The 18718-nt window shown below is 48.5% G+C and overlaps 1 long non-coding RNA gene across 3 annotated transcripts; it reads left to right on the top strand.

The window, feature by feature from the left end:
- The first annotated feature begins 12359 nt into the window (after positions 1-12359).
- On the top strand, positions 12360-15909 carry LOC135185056 (uncharacterized). 3 transcript variants are annotated; one of them, XR_010306346.1, is made up of 3 exons: positions 12360-12702; positions 13840-14119; positions 14931-15909. It is a non-coding gene; the product is annotated as an uncharacterized LOC135185056 (long non-coding RNA). The 3 variants fall into 3 exon arrangements; XR_010306344.1 differs by lacking the exon at positions 13840-14119; XR_010306345.1 differs by lacking the exon at positions 12360-12702 and having other exon boundaries at positions 13642-14119.
- The last annotated feature ends 2809 nt before the right edge of the window (positions 15910-18718 follow it).

Here is an 18718-nt window from a genome sequence, read left to right as displayed (position 1 = left end):
GTGCCCCTGCTCAGAAGGACAGGACTCTGAGCTCCCGGCGAGGCGTACCCAGAGGCTTTGTCGGCAAGTTCGGTTTCCCGAGAGGAGACTCAGCCGATAAGTACTTGACAGTGTCGCCGTGGTGCGTGTCCCTCGCAGGGGCTGGGCCGTGCTCGTGTAGCTCGCTGAGGAGCGGGGAAGCGCAGAGGGCTGCCGGCGGGCAGCGGGTGCGAGGCAGAGACCACCTTGTGAGCCCAGCAGTAAGCTGCGGGGTTTGAACCCTGCTCAGAGCCCACCGGTAACTTCTTTTTTTTTTTTTTCCATTTTTTTGGGAGCAATTACTTTGTTGCCTTTCAAAATAGCACTGTACAACCACCTTTTTTTACTATTAGCTGTAGTATAACCTTTGTCCCTTCAAACTATGCAAGCTATGAAATGTAAATTAGGGATCAGTTTAAAGGAGTTGATTCTATTCCATCGGATGGAGTTCTGCACTAACTGGAGTCTATACAGATCAAGCTATTAGAGTGACTTGTATGCTAACTGAGAGCTATACCCTACCGACCTATTCTAACAATTGTTGATAGCAGGACTGTGTGGGTTGGAGGGAATGTTATCTCTTCTTACAGGGGGATTTAAGAGTTTTATTATCTGTTTTTCCATCTAACTTTAATATTTTTTGTCAAGTTATGTTTAGGTATTTAATTTGTAAAAAAAAAAAGCTTTTGCTTTGTTACTGGCGTACAGAAAAAGTGAGGTTGGGTTTAAGATTTTTTAAGCCAAGGGGATCAAGTACATTTGTAATAAAAAAGTGATGGATCTTCTACCAGTTGTACTCACTGTTTTTCATTTCTTGGTACGTTCTAAGTGCTGGGCTGTCTACCCAATGACAGAAACTGGGGAGGTGGGGGGAAGGAGAAGGCCAAAACCGCAGCATTGAGGCTGCAGATTTGTGCCACTTTCGTTTGCCCGAGTGGCCCATGGGCAGTGGGAGATTTGGTAGATAATGCATGTTTTAGTAAAGTACAGAGCATTTTCTCAGTAGAGTTTTGTGCAAAGCTGCCTTTTTGGCATGTCTTTACTTCATGCTTCTACCTTGGTGCCCCTAAATGCTAAAGCAGCCCTTTGGGAAGGGTATTTTTCTGGCATTAAACCAGTACCAAACAAAGCAAACCTCTGCTTTCTTCTAAAGCGATGAACTCCAGTACATTCTGGTTTTGCACCTACACACTTTATCTCCCTCTCGAAGGTCTGCCACCTTTTCCTTTGCTCTGAGTTCAAGCAGTTAAAACTCTTTTTTTTTTCTTTTTCTTTTTTTTTTTTTTTTAAGTCATATTGCCAGTGTTTTGGATTGAAGAGTTCAGCAGATCCACTGAGCTTGATCAACACCTTGCAGAGCACTGACATCACTATTTTTGTTTGCTTGTTGCTTTAAACCCGAGACCTCCCGTTTCCCTTCCCAGGGCATATACCAAATCTGACTGACTGCTCTGTGGCAGAAGTTGTGGGAGCTCCAAGTGGAGAATCCTGACATTAATGTACAAGAATGCTAAAACAGGTTTACATGTTGGGGGGCTCTCGTGAGACAAAACTCAAACTCTTAACTAGAACCAACCAGTTTCCCAGACTTTCCTAGTTCAGTGGGTAGAAAACAAATCCCTCTAGATGAATTGGAAAGAAGGCAGCAAAACCAAATTCTTCCACAACTGTGCAGTTTGCTCGTTCAAAACTCCTGCAGCTTCTTCTGGCTGGGATTGCTTTGAGAGAGGTAAGACTCTGCCTGACTGCTGGAGAGCTTCTCTCTTGATATGGACTCTGGTCAATCATTTTATTTTGTAATTGCAAAGTTTCAGAATTTTTGTTGCATTGTTTTTGTTTTTTCATGGTTCAGCTTTACTTTTTGTCTGGTTACACAAACTTTCATTTTCTTCCTGCCCTCCTCTGCTGGATGCCCACTCCTTGTTAACTCAGCTTTTGTAATTGGACTGTCTGGAAGAGGAGTCCAGCCTTGTTTGAAGTTCTCGAGCCGGATTTTGTGGTTTTTTGCGCATATGCTTCTCTCCCTGGAAGTTTTACTCTTCTTGGCTTTCTTCTATGAGGTGTGAAGCTAGGTGAAGGGATCAGGGGTTTTGGTAGCAGCGCCGAGAAGCGGGCTGCATGCAAAGCCTTGTCAAAATGTTTTGACAAAGATGATGAGGTAAACAAGTAAGTTCCATTTTTATTCTTGATTCCTTCTGCTGTTGCCATCTCCTGTGCCACTTGCAACAATGAAAGATAATTTCAGCCCAAGGCTTTTTTCAGGCCTGTGGCTCCTTTTGCTCTGCTCACTCGCACGTGATGTAGCTCACTGGCACCACAAGATGCTGTATGTGGGTTGTGAGTGTGGCAAGGAGATACATATATATAGTTTCAAACTAGTTGAGGTTAATATAAAGACACTTTTGAAAGTATAACCTTTTGTAGAGCCCTGATCTTTGGACCTGAAGTTCCTGGCCTTTTTCTTTTTACCCTCTGAAGTGCAATCTTGTGTTGAAATGACTGAGGGTGGTGGCCTGATGGCATGGGAAGAATGTACCTCCGGTGTGGTAGCTGAAGGTCTGCCACAGTCCAGGCTGCCTGTTCTGCTCCCATCACACCAGATGGCCTGAGTGGGCTCAGGGACTTCTCTCTTAGCATGTCTCTGGCCTTCCTTTTTACTTCTTATCTTTTCAATGCAGTTTTGTTCCTGGTGGGACCATGTTTTAGCAGCACTGTAGGCTGGGGGAAAGGCAGCCTGCGTAGGGACTGCAACGTATCCTACTTCTTCCAAAATCTGAGTGGCTGTGAGGCTTGAGTGGGCCCAGTATTGCTTGTCAGCAAGGCAAGTCTGAGCAGCTATAGATAGAAGAGAGAAGTAAATGCCAAATCAGCCACTTTTAGGGGTTTGCAGAGTTACTTCTTGAATGGCATGCTGATATTTTATTGCAGTTTGGGTGGTGTAAATGTTGCTACTGTAGAAGTACACTGGAAAGGAAAAGGATGAGCAAGTTTGCTCTTGGCTATGCCCTTCTGTAGAGGTGTGGTGCCACTGTCCCTAACACAGATGTTTCTTGATCTAGCAGACTGAGGAGGGTACTAAGCCGTGTTGAAAGGGTTTGTCACGTGGAGAAGCTCCAGCAGTCCAACAGGGGAGATGAAGGGTGGGAAAAGGCTTTCAGAGTGAGGCAGAAGGCTGGCTGGTAAAGGCGGATGGCTGAGGTGCTCCTTGTTCAGTATTTCGGCTCTGCGCTGGTGTTTGGGGTCGGCAGCTCACTTGCGGAGAAACACGTGAGAGCCAGAGAGAGCAGCTCTGGCAGAGCTGCGGGCAGCAGAGGAGTGTCAGGCAGCCAGTGCCAGGGGAGGACGGAGCGGTGGGGGCCATGGGCTCAGCTCCCAAGCTGTGCAGGTTCTGCTGGGCCTGTCTCTGCAGTTGAGTGCTATAGGTGGCTGGAACCAGCTGGGCAGTTGTGTTTTGCGGGAGCTGGAGCATGTCACGGCCACCCCTGCTAGCAAACAGGTTGTGCAGCCTGTCTGAGGCAGAGTGCCACAGAGGAGGGAGACATGAGTTCAGACAGTGAGGAGTGAAGCATATTTGTATATAAAGACATCAACTGGAGATGGGGGGGGAAAATAAAGATGGGTCAATATAAAGATAGAGGACTTTCTGACCCCACTCTGTCTTTTGGGTGCTGACTGATTAAACCAAGGCAGAGTGAGGGCTGGAAAACTCTGAACCTCCGCAGATCAACACCATTAGCACTCGTACACCTGGAGCTGGAGAGGGAACTGGGCCTGAGCCTCTTGCTCTGGAAGCCACCACATCAGCCAGGATGGAGCCCTGCTCCGGGTGGCTGCAGGTTTTGCATCATGTGGGTCTGCAGTAGCTTTGCAGCTCAGGTGGGGTTTGTGCTGCTTCAGCAAGGTGCTCTACTGGTCCTGCATGGCATGCCTTGGTTTTGTCATGGAGCAGTCTCAGAGCCCTTGCCCTGATTCCTTCAGAGCTTAAGGGAGCCAAAAGACAAGGTCTACCAACCAGTTGGTATTAGGTCCATCAGACCAAGTTAGAACTCATGGGAGAACAAAACCCTCAGAGCACAAATAATGTGGCCCTTGGGTCCTGAGCAATGGCTCCTTTGGTGCTGAACTCAGCTCCAGCTGTGCCAACTGCTCCTATAGACACAGCCCTAGCTAAAAGACGAGGCCACCTGTGCAGGTGTCTGGCCAGTTTTGCATATTGTCTTTAGGCTTATATTTATAGCCTGAGGTGTGCTGCTTCTGTCTGGATCAGCCATCAGTTGCAAGGCTGCTTGCTTTGAACAGGCATCTTCTGGCTCTCCCCAGTAGGTTACTTGGTTATAAGTCAGATACTTCCATGGCTGTGCTGTTAAGTGAGTTGGTTTGCTGCCCATCCCAGTGTTAGCTTTGCAGAAATACCCATATTAGCCTTTTCTTAGGCCTAGGCTGCATATGAGGCTGAAGTGAGCAGGAGTGGCTTGCAGTGTTGGCAGTAGGAGTTTGTGGTGAGCTTTGCTGGCTGTGGTGCATGAAATTTTTTATTAAAACACTGTCTTGAAGTATGCAGCAATTAGAGCAAAGCTTCATTCTTTCTGTTGCAGATCAGAGGGTTGACAGGTGTGGAGTTACATCTGCAAGGCAGGATGTGTCCCTCTTGGCTAGTGAGACGTTGGAGAGAGGTGGTTCTTGTGGGAGTTGATCTGTTCACTGCTGGGAAGCTGAAGTGTGTCACTTGGAGCAACATAGTCCTCTATGTGCTGATACATCATGCCAGTGAGCACATTGAATTCTGTGGAGAGCCCATTCCTAAGGTGGCTTGCAAACCGCGTCAGAATCCATGCTGACCCCAGTGGGCTTGGCTTTTTGTTGGACATGTGCAGAAACCGTGCGGCAGCAGCCATGGATGACCACCTTCGTGCAAGAGGTTGTGTTTCATTGACACACTTCACTGGTTTCAGTCATGGGGTAGGACTGTCATGCTTGTGGGAAACTGAGGCTAGGCTTTCAGAGACATCTCTGAAACATCTGATCCTGCAGGACTGATGTGCAGTTGGGCTAGGACGGGCCAGCACAGGCACACAGGGTTTAGGGACTGGCATGCAAAGGACACCTGAGCTGTGAGATCGCTGCTGGTGTGTTCTCAGCTGCCCTGTGGGCTGAGGCCATGCTTGTGTGGCTGGTGCTCAGATGAGACTGCAGGCTTCACATCATAGCTGGAGGAGGCTAAGTCTGTGAGATACATGCCTGGGGTAGTTTCTGTTAGGAGTTGAGGGTGGAGGAAATGAGCAGTGGCAGCTTTTTCCATTGCTGGGGAGGGTCTTAGCTTGGGACTTGAGTTCAGCTCGGATGCACACCATACCTGCAGTGCCCTGCACCTAATTGGCTAGCCCTGGACAAGGACTGGGATGGGCTTTGTTCTAACTCTATGTGGAAAGGTTGTTGTGTACCAAACGACAGCACAGTATTTGTGCTGCTTGGGCAGAACCTGTCTGGCTAAGACCTCATTGCTCTCTACAGCTCCTGAAAGGAGACTGCAGTGAGGTGAGGGCTGGCTCTGCTCCCTAGTCTGAGGTGATAGAAGGAAAGGCAACAGCCTGATACTGTGTAGGGGGGAGGGTTAGGTTGGAAAGGAGGAAAAATTTCTTTGCTGCAAGAGAGGTTGGGAATTGGCACAGGCTGCCCAGGGAGGTGATGGAGTTGCCATCCCTGGAGGTGTTCAAGGAATCTGTGGCCATGGCACTTGGGGACGTGGCTTAATGACCATAGTGGTGTTGGGTTGATGGTTGGACTGGATGGTCTTAAAGGGCTTCTCCAAACCAAACAATTCTGTGGTTATATGATCTCAGAGCAGTGCTGACATTTGTAGGTGAGCCCTGTTGGTTCCAGTATCTCTCTCCCCCAGGCTGGACTTGTTGCTTTCATTTCTGCCTGCTCTGTCCTGGTTGCACAGCAGTTTGTCTTGCTCTGCAAGCTGCCGGCTTTATTGCCTGGAGCCTGCTGAGGTTTGGAATTTGCCTTTCATGGGCTTGTCTTCTGGTGAGGCATCTGCTATGGGCAGAGGAGCTCAAACCAGCAGCTTCTCGATAACAGCTGTTCTGGTCTCCTCAAGAGTCATCTGGGAGTCAAGAGCTGGGTGCTGGGTTTTCAGGAACCAGCTTTCCCCTTCTGTATCAGACCAGCAGAAGCAGGTCCAGCTGTCTCACTTGTAGGAAAGCTGTGAAACCTTGCTGATCTGTCAATACTGCAAGATATACCAGGGCTAGCAGCACGGATAAAGGATTTTGTGAAATCTGGTATTTAAACCTCCCACTCAAGTGATGCTGAGGATGGCAACATAGCATTGGCTTCTCAGGAACTGTGTGGGCAGCGTCAGGGGTGAGGAAAAGAAGCCAGTGTCTGGTCAGGTACAGAGTTGTAAACGGAGTCAAAAAGTCTGTTTATTTATAAGATTCTTTTCTTTCAATAATAAATGATGGCAGGATGACTGTGGCCAGGGGCTGCTGAAGGGTGACCAGACAGGTCCCTGGGAGGCACAGGAGACAGAGGATTTGAATTAATTTCTCTTGCAGTAGTAACTCTGAACTCAGCACTGCAAATTCATGGCAGTGTCACCTCTGCCTTCACACCTCAAACAGAGGGGTTTATGGATAGGTCCTTGACAGTGCTGTGTTCACAGGCTCGTTTCAGATCTTCAGAAAACCCAAAACTGGCTTCTGAGCTGCAAAAGTCAATAAAAGTCCTGGAAAATGAATCCTTGCAGGCTTCTGTGATCTTGTCCAACCAAAGCCTCTAATTGGTGGCTTAAGGTAATTAAACCTAGAATCCATTGGCAGTCAGTCTGTTCTTAGTTTGGAGGTGGATTTTATATGGTCATAAAGTAAAAATCCAACTTGATTGTGAGATTCAAAGAATATTGCCTTACTTGTGCTAGGACCTGCACCCAGGAGTGCAGAGAGAACTCACCTTGCCAGGGATTGTTTCCTGATAAAATACTATAGAGTGCAGCAAGTGAAGGTGCTCCAGGCTCCCAAAGCTGCTAGGCTGGTGGAGAGGAGAAGGCATTAAATCCTCTGCAGAGAGCCATGATCAGTCCTTGCCTTGTATTTGTGGAAACCTGACTTGCAACTGGCTGAGTTCAAGGGGGAGATTTCTGATTTATTGCTAAAGCCTTGGCTGAGGAGTTTTCTGTGGTCTAGAGATGCCTCCAGAAGCCAGGAGAGCGGCTCTGGGAGGTTTGGATGGCCGAGGATTTTGTCATGGGGAATACAGGCTCCACTCCTGAAGATAAGGAGATCTCTCTGATGTGCTGCCGGTCAGTTAGACAAGGAGAACCTGGAAAATACCCGAGTGGTTGGGGCAAGCCTGAGGCCGTGGTTCTCAAAGCTAAATTTGCGTGCCAGGGAAGAAGAAAGAATTGAGGGCTTGGTGGTGCCTCTTCCTAAAGTCTGAGCACACATCCAGGGAAGCCACAGAAAGGACTTAGTGGGCAGGTGGAGATAAGAGTCATGGCTTCACTCTCTGGGCTGGGTTCCACTTCATCTGAGATGTCCCTGGCATGGTGGAACAGGAGCAGGCAGGGTTTTGGTAGATGGACTGAGCCCAGAGGCTGAGAGGGAATGCTGGGAACAAGAGTGTGTCCCTGATCTCCTGGAGGACAAGGTGGGGACCTCATCCTGTCTACAGGGAGGGTTTGAGCAGAGCTGTGTGTGCTGGAGGAGCAACCAACCATCAGGCTCCAGTCTGGGATAAGGAATGGGCACGTGGTCCAGCCAAGAAAAATGTCTTTATGAGAGTGTGGAGATATGACACAAAACTTGTTGTTTTGGACTGCTGGGTGATGTAAAGTGACCTTGGCATAGCTGGTCTGAGGGAAATGTGGGCAGGGGATGGTGAAAATCAATAAGATTCTGCCCTGCCTGCCACCAAACTGTCCCCAGCAGGCACACTAGGTCATGCAGGTGCGAAGGAACTCTAGAGCTAAAAGGCTGCCATAGAATCTGAGGGGAAATTGGATTATTGATGACCACACAGCCACACTTATGTTGTCTATAAATCCCATATTTTAGTGACTTGGAGGGATGAGGAAATTTGCTAGTCCAGACAAGAAGGCGGTTATGGATTTCATGGGGTATGGGAGCAGACCAGATTCGTGCGTCTTCATAAACCTGTAAGAGGAAGGAAATTCAATTATGGCCATGAGATCTGGATGGATTGCTTGGGAAGGAGCTTGCTAACATTTTGGTGCACGTCTTGATGTAGTTAAAGGATCGTTTCTTGTCACAGTCTCATCTAGAGTTAGCCTTGATTTAGGACTAAAAGACAAGGACTGGTCCAAGATGTATTTGCTGTTAAATAGCTGTGACCACAGCACAGTGGACAGGCACAGCATCCTCAGGGCGTGGAAGGTGCTACACTGAAAAGGAGCCTTGTGTTAGAAAGTATTGCAGGGGAGAGATCAGAAACAAAGTCCTAGTCAGGGCAGCCCCATAGATAGCTGGAAAGGTTACAGATTTCCCAAGTCACAACTCTTTCATGAAGAGCTCAGAGCTGAAGCAGAAATCTGTTAGGAAGTAAAATAGTCATAAAATTAGGTAGAAAAATAGCTATTAAGGAGGGGATGTCTGGAGTCCACTGAGGCTCCATCAGAAGGCAGAAGTCCAGCAGACTGAAAGAGCCTTGCTGTATGGCAGGTGGCCTGTTGTCTGCAAGAGTCAGCAGTTCAGGAGGGCTTCAAAGAGCCAGAGACCTTCCGGAACAAATGTCAGAAGGAAGGCTGGGGAGAAGATCTGAGCTGCCAGACTGAGGGCACAGTTCATCTTTTGCCCTACTTCATGCCAACATGAGTGACTTCTCTGTGCCATTCTGAAGCACAGGGCATGTTTAGGAGCCTGCCTCTCTGTCACCTGCTGCATTGGGATGGTAGAGATAAGGAGCCTCTCACTGAAACCTGAGTGGGTTGAGGCAGAAAGTGCTGGAGCAGCAGTGGAAGAGCAGCAGGTGTACCTGGGAGTTTCAGAAGAGCCTTGAGACCAGAAGGCTAAAGCTACCAGCAAATATAGGGCTTTCAAAACTAGCTTAGTATTCTCCATGACTCACCAACGTCCTACGGCTGCGTTGTTACGGGTTTTTGTTGAAGTATTAACAGGACACTGGGAGCTGCAGACCAGCAACCCTGAACTGGGTGGAGAATCAACTGGTCCTTATTTAGATGTTCTAAAAGGTTTAGTCAAGTCTTCCAAAGAAGGCATTCAAAACTCTACATGCAATGAGAAAAGAAATATGGAGTCCTCCTTTTGTTGTAGCTGATGTTGATCACTTGGGCAGGTGGACAAAAGTCTGGTTAGAGATGGTGAACAAAGGCTTCCCAGTCTGCATCTTGAATAGCTCTTCATCATTTGAGCAGTGAGTTTCCTCTGGAAAACCAAAATTGCCAGATGGAGAGGGGTTGGTTTTCATCGCACTTTTGGTTGAGCACATCTGGCCCAGGCTGCAAAGTCTGGTTGAGTGAGGATGAGAAAGAAGCCCAGAATACTGGGCAGCATGGCACCTAGATTTCTCCTACCATGTGACACCCCCAGATCAAATTCCTATCCTGAACCTGGCTTTGCAGGTCTGCCAGATCCCAGAGCATGCCTCAGCAGCTGATGTTGTGGATATGTTCTGTCTTCTTTTGGGTTTACCATCAAAAACCTAAAAAGTTTTGGGGTTGGCAATGGGCAGAAGGGAAAGGAGCAGGCAGTGAGGTCTGGTCAGCACTTTCCAGGTCTTGTCTAGCTCTTTCTCAAGGGAAGGTCGCCCATGTGTCTTCCTAAGAGCCCTAGGAGGACCCATAGCTAACTGTTGTGAGCCAGAGTGATCCTTAGCTGCTCCAGCCAAGTTTTAGACTTCTTAACAGTCTAGAAGACATGGCAGATAGTCTTGCCCCCCTACCTTGCTTCTCTTCAGTAATCATAGTACCAAAGAATAAGTGCACTGAGGAACCGTCAGACTTTGCAGTAGGAGCAGGTTAACTGCAGGCAAATCAAGCCTTTGGTTAGAGTTAGTGGTTAAGTGTAAGAACTGGCAGCTGGGAGAGCAGAGTGGCTGGTTTACACCAGAGAAGGGACTGCAGCCTGGCTATGACTGGAAAAAAGAAAAACCAAAAATCCCCAACCTTTAATGATGCAGCAGTGCCACCAGGCTCTAAGAGATTTACTTATTCAGGAGGAATATCCAGTTCTGGGTATCAAAAAACAGTGAGGAGAAGGTGTGTGGAGAGCCACAGGAAATTCCTACCTGTGCCAGGTGTAGGTGCTAAGGTCTGGGAGGCTGCTGTGTCTTGAACCCTCCTCCAGCACAGCTTGGTAGACCTCCACAGTGTCCCTGTGCCGTTTTCCCTCCATAATCTGGTGGTTGTCACTGATGCAACCTTTGTCCCCTCTGGCTAGAAATCTTAATGTCATTAGATTTCTCACTTCTAGCTGAATTACACCAGCTGGCACTGAAGTACTCACTATACAAACCTTGTGGTATGCTTGCATGATAGTTACTTGATGTAAGAAAACAAACCTTTTGTGATCTCTCTGTAGGAACTGGGGCTTTGAGTTTCACTGGGAGTGTTGTATGCACCTAACTGCCCAGGATCAGGCCCACCTCTGTTTAAAAGCACATTTCCCATCTGAGATTAGAGACGTTCCAGAAGAGAAAGTTGTCTGGGACAGGCTCAGATGAGAACAAAACTTGTGCTAAAGGCTGTCAATCCACTTAGCAATCCGCACGGCCGCTTCTGCTCTAACGGCTGTCACAGCTCTGCCATCCTGCTAACAGTGTCCTTGACGGAGTATAGTTGCTTTAGAGCCTCTTAGGTCCAGGTGATTGTCCTTGGTGTTCTGTAAATTAGCTCTGTTCTAAGCGTTCACATTGGACTAGGCTTAATACTGTGAGTGACAAAGATGGCTTGGAAAATTCATGTATACCTTTTAATGCAGTTCTTCCCTGTACTGGGGTTGTTGTAGTCCTGCCAGGAGTGCTACAGCTCCTTTCCCCCTTTTACCTGCTGTGATGCTCTGCAGGGGAAGCTGTAGATGTAATTCTGCCTTTGGTGTCCTTTGGAGATGCTGAGATACCATCACAGTGAGGTCTACTGAAATACCTAGATGACACAGGCCATAAAGCATGTTCTCCATGATTAGTTGAATTCCTGCATTGATCAGCCTCTGGAGCTTTCCTTTCTAGATGTAAAAAAGTTTAATAGTTTGAGTAAAATATCGCTTCTTCCCATCTGCCACTGCCACATTCTCCAGTACCACAGGGCTGCTCAGCTGCATTGTTTGTGATCTTCCAGAAGAGGTAGATAGGACTGGGAGTTGCTAAAGCCAAAACCTGCCTGTAGCAAGGCAGGCAAATCCTTGCTTTCAAGGCAGAACCAACCCAGCTGCTTTTCAGACACCCTGCAGCACAACCATGCAAGTATCAATTACCAACCTTTGGCTTTTCCAGGTGATCTTTTCAGGCCAGTAGCAGCGAGCACAGTCAGTCTGTCTGGTGAACAGAGGTCCTACCCCACAGATTTGCCCTGCTCCAGCACCAAAGCTGGACGGGTTTTTAGGCTGGGCTTTTTCCAAGCAGAGCTCAGCCCCAGCACAGCCAGCCCCGGGAGCTGCCATTTAGTGGTTTTTGTGCCACTTCCATCTGATGGGCACCAGACTGGGCATCTCCACTGGTGCTTGCTGCCCTGCTGCGTGGTGTGCATGTAGGGAGTGGCTGGGCGCTCACCCTTGTCCTCAACTTTCATCCCCAGGGCAGAAAATTCAGCCTTTAAACCAAAACCAAGAAGTGAAGCAGAGCGAGTGAGGAGTGACGTTTGCCCCTGCTTGGTGGCGGGCACTCAGCACCCGCTCCTGTTCAGCCACCAGCCCTGGCTGGCTCTGCTGGGCTTTTAGCCGTCTTGACCTCCCATTTTGCAAATAGTGTTGGTAATGCAATGCTCTATGTACAACTATCTGTGTGACTCGTGTATGTTGCTGTGGTTCAAGGCAGCCACAGACTTCTGGAATTTCATTGTATTTCAGTTAAATGTTAGACTTTGAACTCCTCTGCTGTATGGCTTCTTTGATTTCTCTTGTCCAGTGTGGACCAACTCTATTTTTGGGAAATAAATGAGCATGTAAATAAAACAAATGGGTTTATGCCACTTACAAGAAAATGCTTTATTTAAATGATGCTCAGGTAGCTCAGGGCACAGAGGAGGCGCAGCCTCGTGCTGAGGTACCTCATACCGTGTACAAACACATGTCCAACTGGGTTCAGAGGAAGACTTTCCATCTCCTGAGCCAATCCCCTGTAGGACAGCTTGTGGAGGAGGGGTGGGGAGAGGAATCCAGCAAGAAATGCATAGTTTAAGGCAAGTAAAGGAAAGAAACACAACTTTTCTTTCACCACAAGGCTTCTGGTTTGAGGTGTCCGTGTGCCAAAGATGCCACTGGGTGCAGGGGTGTTGCAAGGCAGTTCTCAGCTGCTGCCCAGGGGCCATAGAGATCAGGAGCTCGATGACTTCTCTGTCTTTTTTTTTTAGTATTATTAAATCTTCTCCATATAAACCAATATTTACCAGTAATCCTGTGTTTCTGTTTTTGTGTTTTGGCAGACTTTTACAGTAAATATCGGTTATTCCTGAAACCAGAAAGCCCTAAACATACCTTTGTTTATAAGGTCAGTTGTCATTTTGTCTCTCTCATTCCCACTCCCCACCAGCACCCCTGGCAGGTGATTCAAAGGTTCTGAGTTTTCTTCCTAGTTCTCCTTCTCTGCACCTCTGGGAACTGGAGCCTGTAGGACGTAGAGCCTTCTGTTGGTAACGTAGACCCCTAGTTTAAAAATCCTTTTGCCATTCTAGAGCCTGCTGTTAGTGACAGAGGTGCTTTTACCAGCCCCTGTGGGAACTGGCACAGACTGTTGTGAGTGCAGAAATGGCTGCAGCTTTCCGAAGCCTGCCAGGTCTATCACAAGCATCTTCAGGCTTGGGTCTGAGAAAATGAGTTCTCCAACAAGATACACTAAAAAAACACCAAGCCATTTTGATTTCACAGTGAGCAGGACTGGGGGAGGGAAGGGCAGGAGAAGAATTGGCAAAATTTCCCCCTCGCCCCCCCGCCTTTTCTAATTTACTGCTAGAAAGCAGGTGTGAGGTGTGAGGTGCGAGCAGGAAGACAATTTGGATGGTGCCCTTCCTAATCTCCTTGTAAACTCTTTCTCCAGGGCCGGGAGAAAGGGCAAGTGGAAAGATCTGATCCTTCAAAGGTGTGTAGGAGTCCCAGTGCAGCTGGTAGCTCTGATAGGCAGCAGAGTAGGGTCGGGTGTTAGAAGTTTGGTTTCTACCAGGAGAAATCAACCTGGGAGCTGTGAAACCTCTTTGTCTGTCCTCACATGTGGTAGGACCAAACACTACAGGTGATGCCTATAGCATGGAACAGAGAAGCTGACAGGAAAATTTAGTTGACTGCACGGTCCCAGACAGGCTTTTTTTTTCTCAAGCAAACAAGATGTGCAACCCCCACCATGATTAGCCCAGCCCTGACCTCAAAAATGTCATCTCCCCAAGAAGTGAGCCAAAGAGGGGTCTGCTTTTGTTGGGCATGGTTAGAAAGAGTGGTTTGGGGCATAGCTGCAGTCTAAACTGGTGTCCCATAAGGGGCACCAGTCCTCCCTTCTTCTTCCCGAAGTCCCCAAAATCTAAGGGTGTTGAGTGCAGCTGGAAAGCTGCTGCAGCCTTAGCTGGAGGCCAGAATGAGGAGAGCCCTTCCAGCTGTGCATTTGGAGCTGAAAACTCCCTTTCCTCCCCATTTGCAGCCTGGGTGGTTCCGATTGCTGGCAGTTCTGTAATACGACTTTAATGTGAGCACTTGAGCCTGGTCCTACCTTACCTTCAGACATCTTGCAGAGGACTCCTGTTGCCAGTTGGCCCTTGAAAGCTGCACCCCAGCACCAGAAGTCACATCTTGCAGAGGCAGTGATAGGTTCCCCTCTCTAGCTCTGATGGACAAACCACATTGCAGTGCACCTTTCTAATGAACTGTTCCTATGTTCTAATCCCCTTGTGAGCTCAAACTGGAGCAGAGACCTGTTAAAGGTATATATTAGTCTAGAGTTTTTTCATATTGTAAATACTGCAATTTTTTAATACTGTTGATATTTTATGAACTTGAAGATATTTAACAAAGTTAATCTATGCTAGTTGATTTATTTAGAGGTTTTTCTGTTGCAGCCAATACTGCATTACGTTCTAATGTAAGATTAACTTCAGCATGCAAACATTGATTGACCACAGCACTGGAGAGATTAAGAGAGAAAAGTCCTCGCTCTCAATCTGTGCTATTCACCCCTTGACTCCCAGTTTTGCAATTATTTGAGGAAATATTAGGACTTTCAAGAGCTCACGGGTCTAACAACTGCAGTTGGATTGGAACACTTGAGCTGTGGAATGTGCTTTCAGCCTGGGAAGAAGGCTGCTGCAATTCCCAGCCTGTGCAGAATGGAAGTCTTTATTTTGAGCAAAGGGACACGTCAGATCGACTTTAGAGTCTTTGCTTTAGGGGGAAACCCCAAGCACTCCCCCTCGGTGCATATGTATTCACTCCTGTTTACTTTCCTTGTTGATGTGTTTGGCTACAGCATTCCCACAGCAGCTTGAACCCCTGCGGCCGCTGCCGGGAGTCTTCGGGCCCGGTGCTGCTGCCGCGGTCCTGCCCTGCCCAGCACCAATTGCAGTCAGAGCTGGGTGGGATGCCTGGAAGTGCACAGGGGCTAAAACTTGCCAATTTTTGACCAAAGTTTTTGCCTTTTTTTTTCTTTCTGGTTGTTCTTTTGTTTTGTTTTGTTTTGTTTTTTTCCTGGTTTTGTTTGTTTGTTTGTTTTTTAAATTCTCTCTCTCTCTCTTTTAGCCTGATGGTGTCCCTTTAACAGCATAAAGATGTTCACCTTCTCTGAAACGCCACTAGAAGTTCTTTTCTTTTTAAGGCAGGGGAGAATTGGGCTGTGATCATGTTTGCAACATAACTTGCCTGAAAATACCAAAAAGAAAAAAACCACAAAAGCTCTCCAAGTTTTCACGGCAGTGGGTGATTCTTTCCTGAGTGTAAAAGTTAATCTTGATTAGAGATGTGCCAATCTATACTGCTTTATTGTAGTGTTACACTTAGGCTTTTTCAGTTCACTTCCAAATATATACTGTAACAGTATACTTTGTACAGACTGATTTAAAGCTGGTTTGAAAAACTGAAATAAAGTAGGCAGAAAAATAAAGATATTTATTTTTCATTTGACTACGTAAGAAGGTATCGTTCTTTTGGTTTTAGTGCACTGGTGTACCAAGCCTCAGAACCACTGATTTCTGCAGCTCATAGGATGCTTTCCCAAGACTGTGGATACGTGTATGTGTACTGCTGTGGTGATAAGTAAATGCCAACAATGGAGCTCGTTGCTTTTATACATCCAAAACAGAAGTTCTCCACTGTTCACTCTCTGTTCTCTGACCAAAATAAAACAGGCATGTGTTCGTGAACAGTATCCACCCAAGTTCTGCCACTCCACTCTCACATCAGCTTACACCAGTGCCAGGATGGAAGGATTTGCCTGCGTACCTTCCCCAGAACAGCCCTGTCCACGCTGGCATCATCAGGGAGCGGATCAGACATGCGTCCTTTGGGCTTTGTGTAAGGCAGAACAAGAAAACCCAAGATGCTACATCCATTAGAGACAGATTCCTTACTGTACAGTAGTATGGAGATCTCTAGTCAACCTGCCATTAAGAATAGATTCTTATTTTTTTGAATGATCTATTTAAAAGAACAGCAAGCATTGTATTTGCCTAGTAAATCTGAAGTGTTTACATGGAATTCCTAAATAAATTATTTGATCTAAGATGGCTCTCAACTGGTTTTTAGTGTTGCAAATTCACTTTGGCAATTCCTGCCTCACTTTGTGCTGTTCTTTAGAATCTCCCAAAAGAGGTTTGGGTTCTCCTCAGTGCATCCTAGCCTTTTAAATTAGGTTCTGGGGATGAAGCAGAGCATGCCTCTTCCTGCAGCATTCTCCAACCCCCTCCACGTCCCAGACAACTGACAGCATTGCTCAAAGGGGAGCCGTGTGCCCAGTGGGGCTGCCTGCCGCAGCATTCCCTCTCTCTATGTAGTATACAGATTCCTAACAGTGGGGTTTTTGTAAGTGGAAAGCTTTGAGATAGCTGCAGGACATCATCCTGCGAGGTAACGACTTGTCAGACCGCTGCAGCGTGGCGTCGGCCTGCTTGCTGCTGCTGCGGGGCTGTGGGAAAGCACCGCACCCCCAGGCCTTGACCCTGTGCCAGGCAGTCACAAAGAGCACCCGCCCGGCGCTCTTCCCCCTGCAAGCACTGCACCCACCTGATACCTCCCCCTGCAAGCACTGCACCCACCTGATACCTCCCCCTGCAAGCACTGCACCCGGCTGGCGCTTTCCCCTGCAAACACTGCACCCACCTGATACCTCCCCCTGCAAGCACTGCACCCGGCTGGCGCTTCCCCCTGCAAGCACTGCACCCACCTGATACCTCCCCCTGCAAGCACTGCACCCACCTGATACCTCCCCCTGCAAGCACTGCACCCGGCCGGCGCTTTCCCCTGCAAACACTGCACCCACCTGATACCTCCCCCTGCAAGCACTGCACCCGCCCGGCACTTCCCCCTGCAAGCACTGCCCTCGCCAATGCTTCCTGGCCACTTCGACCCAGACGCTGTCAATAATGAACCTGTCCCCCCAGCTGCCACCTGCAGCCTGCTCGGGCACCTCCTGTTCGATTTAGAGGGCAATCCCTGTTATAAAGCCAGCACTCAGTGTGCACTGCTGGAGCTTTTCTGGGACATAGATTTCACAGCACCTTGGGGACTGGGTTCCTGCTCTCCCCGAGCCTGCTCACACCATTGCCGGAGACGTGACTCATCTAGGGAGCACTGGGGCCAGATAGGACTCCATACACATGGCTGGCATCTCCCCAGACCTGCTCCCCATAACCTCTCCTCTCGCCCTGCCTGGTGTGGAAAGCTCCAAGATTTCTGCCCTCTGGCTCTGCAGTGCAGTCTCAGCTCCCCAACCCAAGCCTTTCAGCCTCAGCTGCTCACCACTCACAGCACACAACACAGCACACTTCTCCCACTGCTGTCCGGTGTCTGCCTCCTGTGGGAGCTAGCACAGGGTCAGGGTGGTACATCCCTAGGAATTTGCTGTCTGGTTTGGGAATAAATTGAGCACCCTGACAAAGTGGCTACGTTTGTCTGAGCACCATCAGGAATCTTCCTGGGCCCAGATGTTTCTCCAAGCTGGTACCTCCTAGCCCTGACCAATGGTTGGTGCTTCAGGAGAAGCTGGAAACAGCTGCCCTGCACCAAGCAAAGTCCTGGTTTTGGAAGAAAACATTTCCTCGTTAGCTTGATTTCCAACTCCACCCACCACACTCTCTTTTTAGCAGGGGTGTTTACAAACAGCTCAGGAAATGCTTCAACTCACTGCTGAGCACCACAGCCCTGACAAGGTGGAAGGCCCCATCTGCTCCAGGGACCTGCCTGCAGCCCTGCTCCTCCTGCCTGTGCTGTCTCCTCTCCTCGTTTGAATGCTTCAAGCAAAACTCCGACTGACACCTGGGACAAAAACAGTGCTCACAGACTTGTGTGGTTAGTAATTGCTCTCACTTGTAACTGATGAGGCAGCACTCCAGTAACTCAGATCCAGAGCATCTTGAAGCAGTTTTCTCTCATGTGATGGCTTTCAACCAAAGTAGTTCCCTCTGCTCTAGCTTGCTTGGCATTGCAGAGAACCTGACCTCTATTCTGGAAACTGGCTGAAGGAGATGACTCAAGAAAAAAAAGAAGTGCCACAGGGTGGCTTTTTGTGCCATAGGAACATAGAGCAGGTACTTCTGCTGTCACCTCCACCACTGCTTATATGGAAGGGTGCCTTGAAAGCCAACTGAGTTGGCTGAACCAAGTTCCCCAGTACTGCTCTAGCTAGACAGGGACCCAACCTGATCATGTGCTGTAACCACCCATGGGAAGGCTGGGAGAGGCATCACTCCTGATGGATCTGATTCATAGCTCACCTAGCATTAATCTGGCCTAGAAATCAAAAGCCATGGCCAAGAGGTGGTAGTTGCTGCTGTGGGGCAGGAAGGAGGGCAGTGTGACTCCTGGTGAGCTCTGCGCCTCCCAAGCACGCTGCTGCACTGACATCTCCAGGTGACCTGGAGTCTAAGCAGGGTGTTTGGAGGAAGCTGACTGCTACTGGGCAACTCAGGCAGCTGCTGCCATGAAGCTCTCTTCATATAGCAGTGCAACAGAAGCCTGGTAGCACTTGCACAGAGCTCCTGATGCCAGTGGATGCCCAGAAGAGCTTGACCCTCAACAAGAATGCCCCGGTAGAACAGGAAACATGGCGGGGGGGGGGGGGGGGGGGGGGGGGGGGGGGGGGGGGAAGAAAGGGGATGGTTCTGAGTGGCAAAAGCCCTGCCTGGTCTTGCTGCATGTGCAATGGACACGCATGTTCCCCGAGACTCCCAGAGGTGACTCCTTGAGCAAGCCTCCACCTGTCCCAGAGCCACAGCATCCCTGCATGATGGGAGGTGGAAGGTACCTCTGAAGATCATAGAATTGTAGAACATATTGGATAAGAACAGAGTTCCAAAGGTCATCTTGTCTAACCC

The sequence above is a fragment of the Pogoniulus pusillus genome, chromosome 22 (assembly GCF_015220805.1).
Source record: "Pogoniulus pusillus isolate bPogPus1 chromosome 22, bPogPus1.pri, whole genome shotgun sequence".
Classification (NCBI taxonomy): Eukaryota; Metazoa; Chordata; class Aves; order Piciformes; family Lybiidae; genus Pogoniulus; species Pogoniulus pusillus.
Note: the sequence above shows the minus strand (reverse complement) of the source record. Positions and strands in the feature narration are given on the sequence as shown.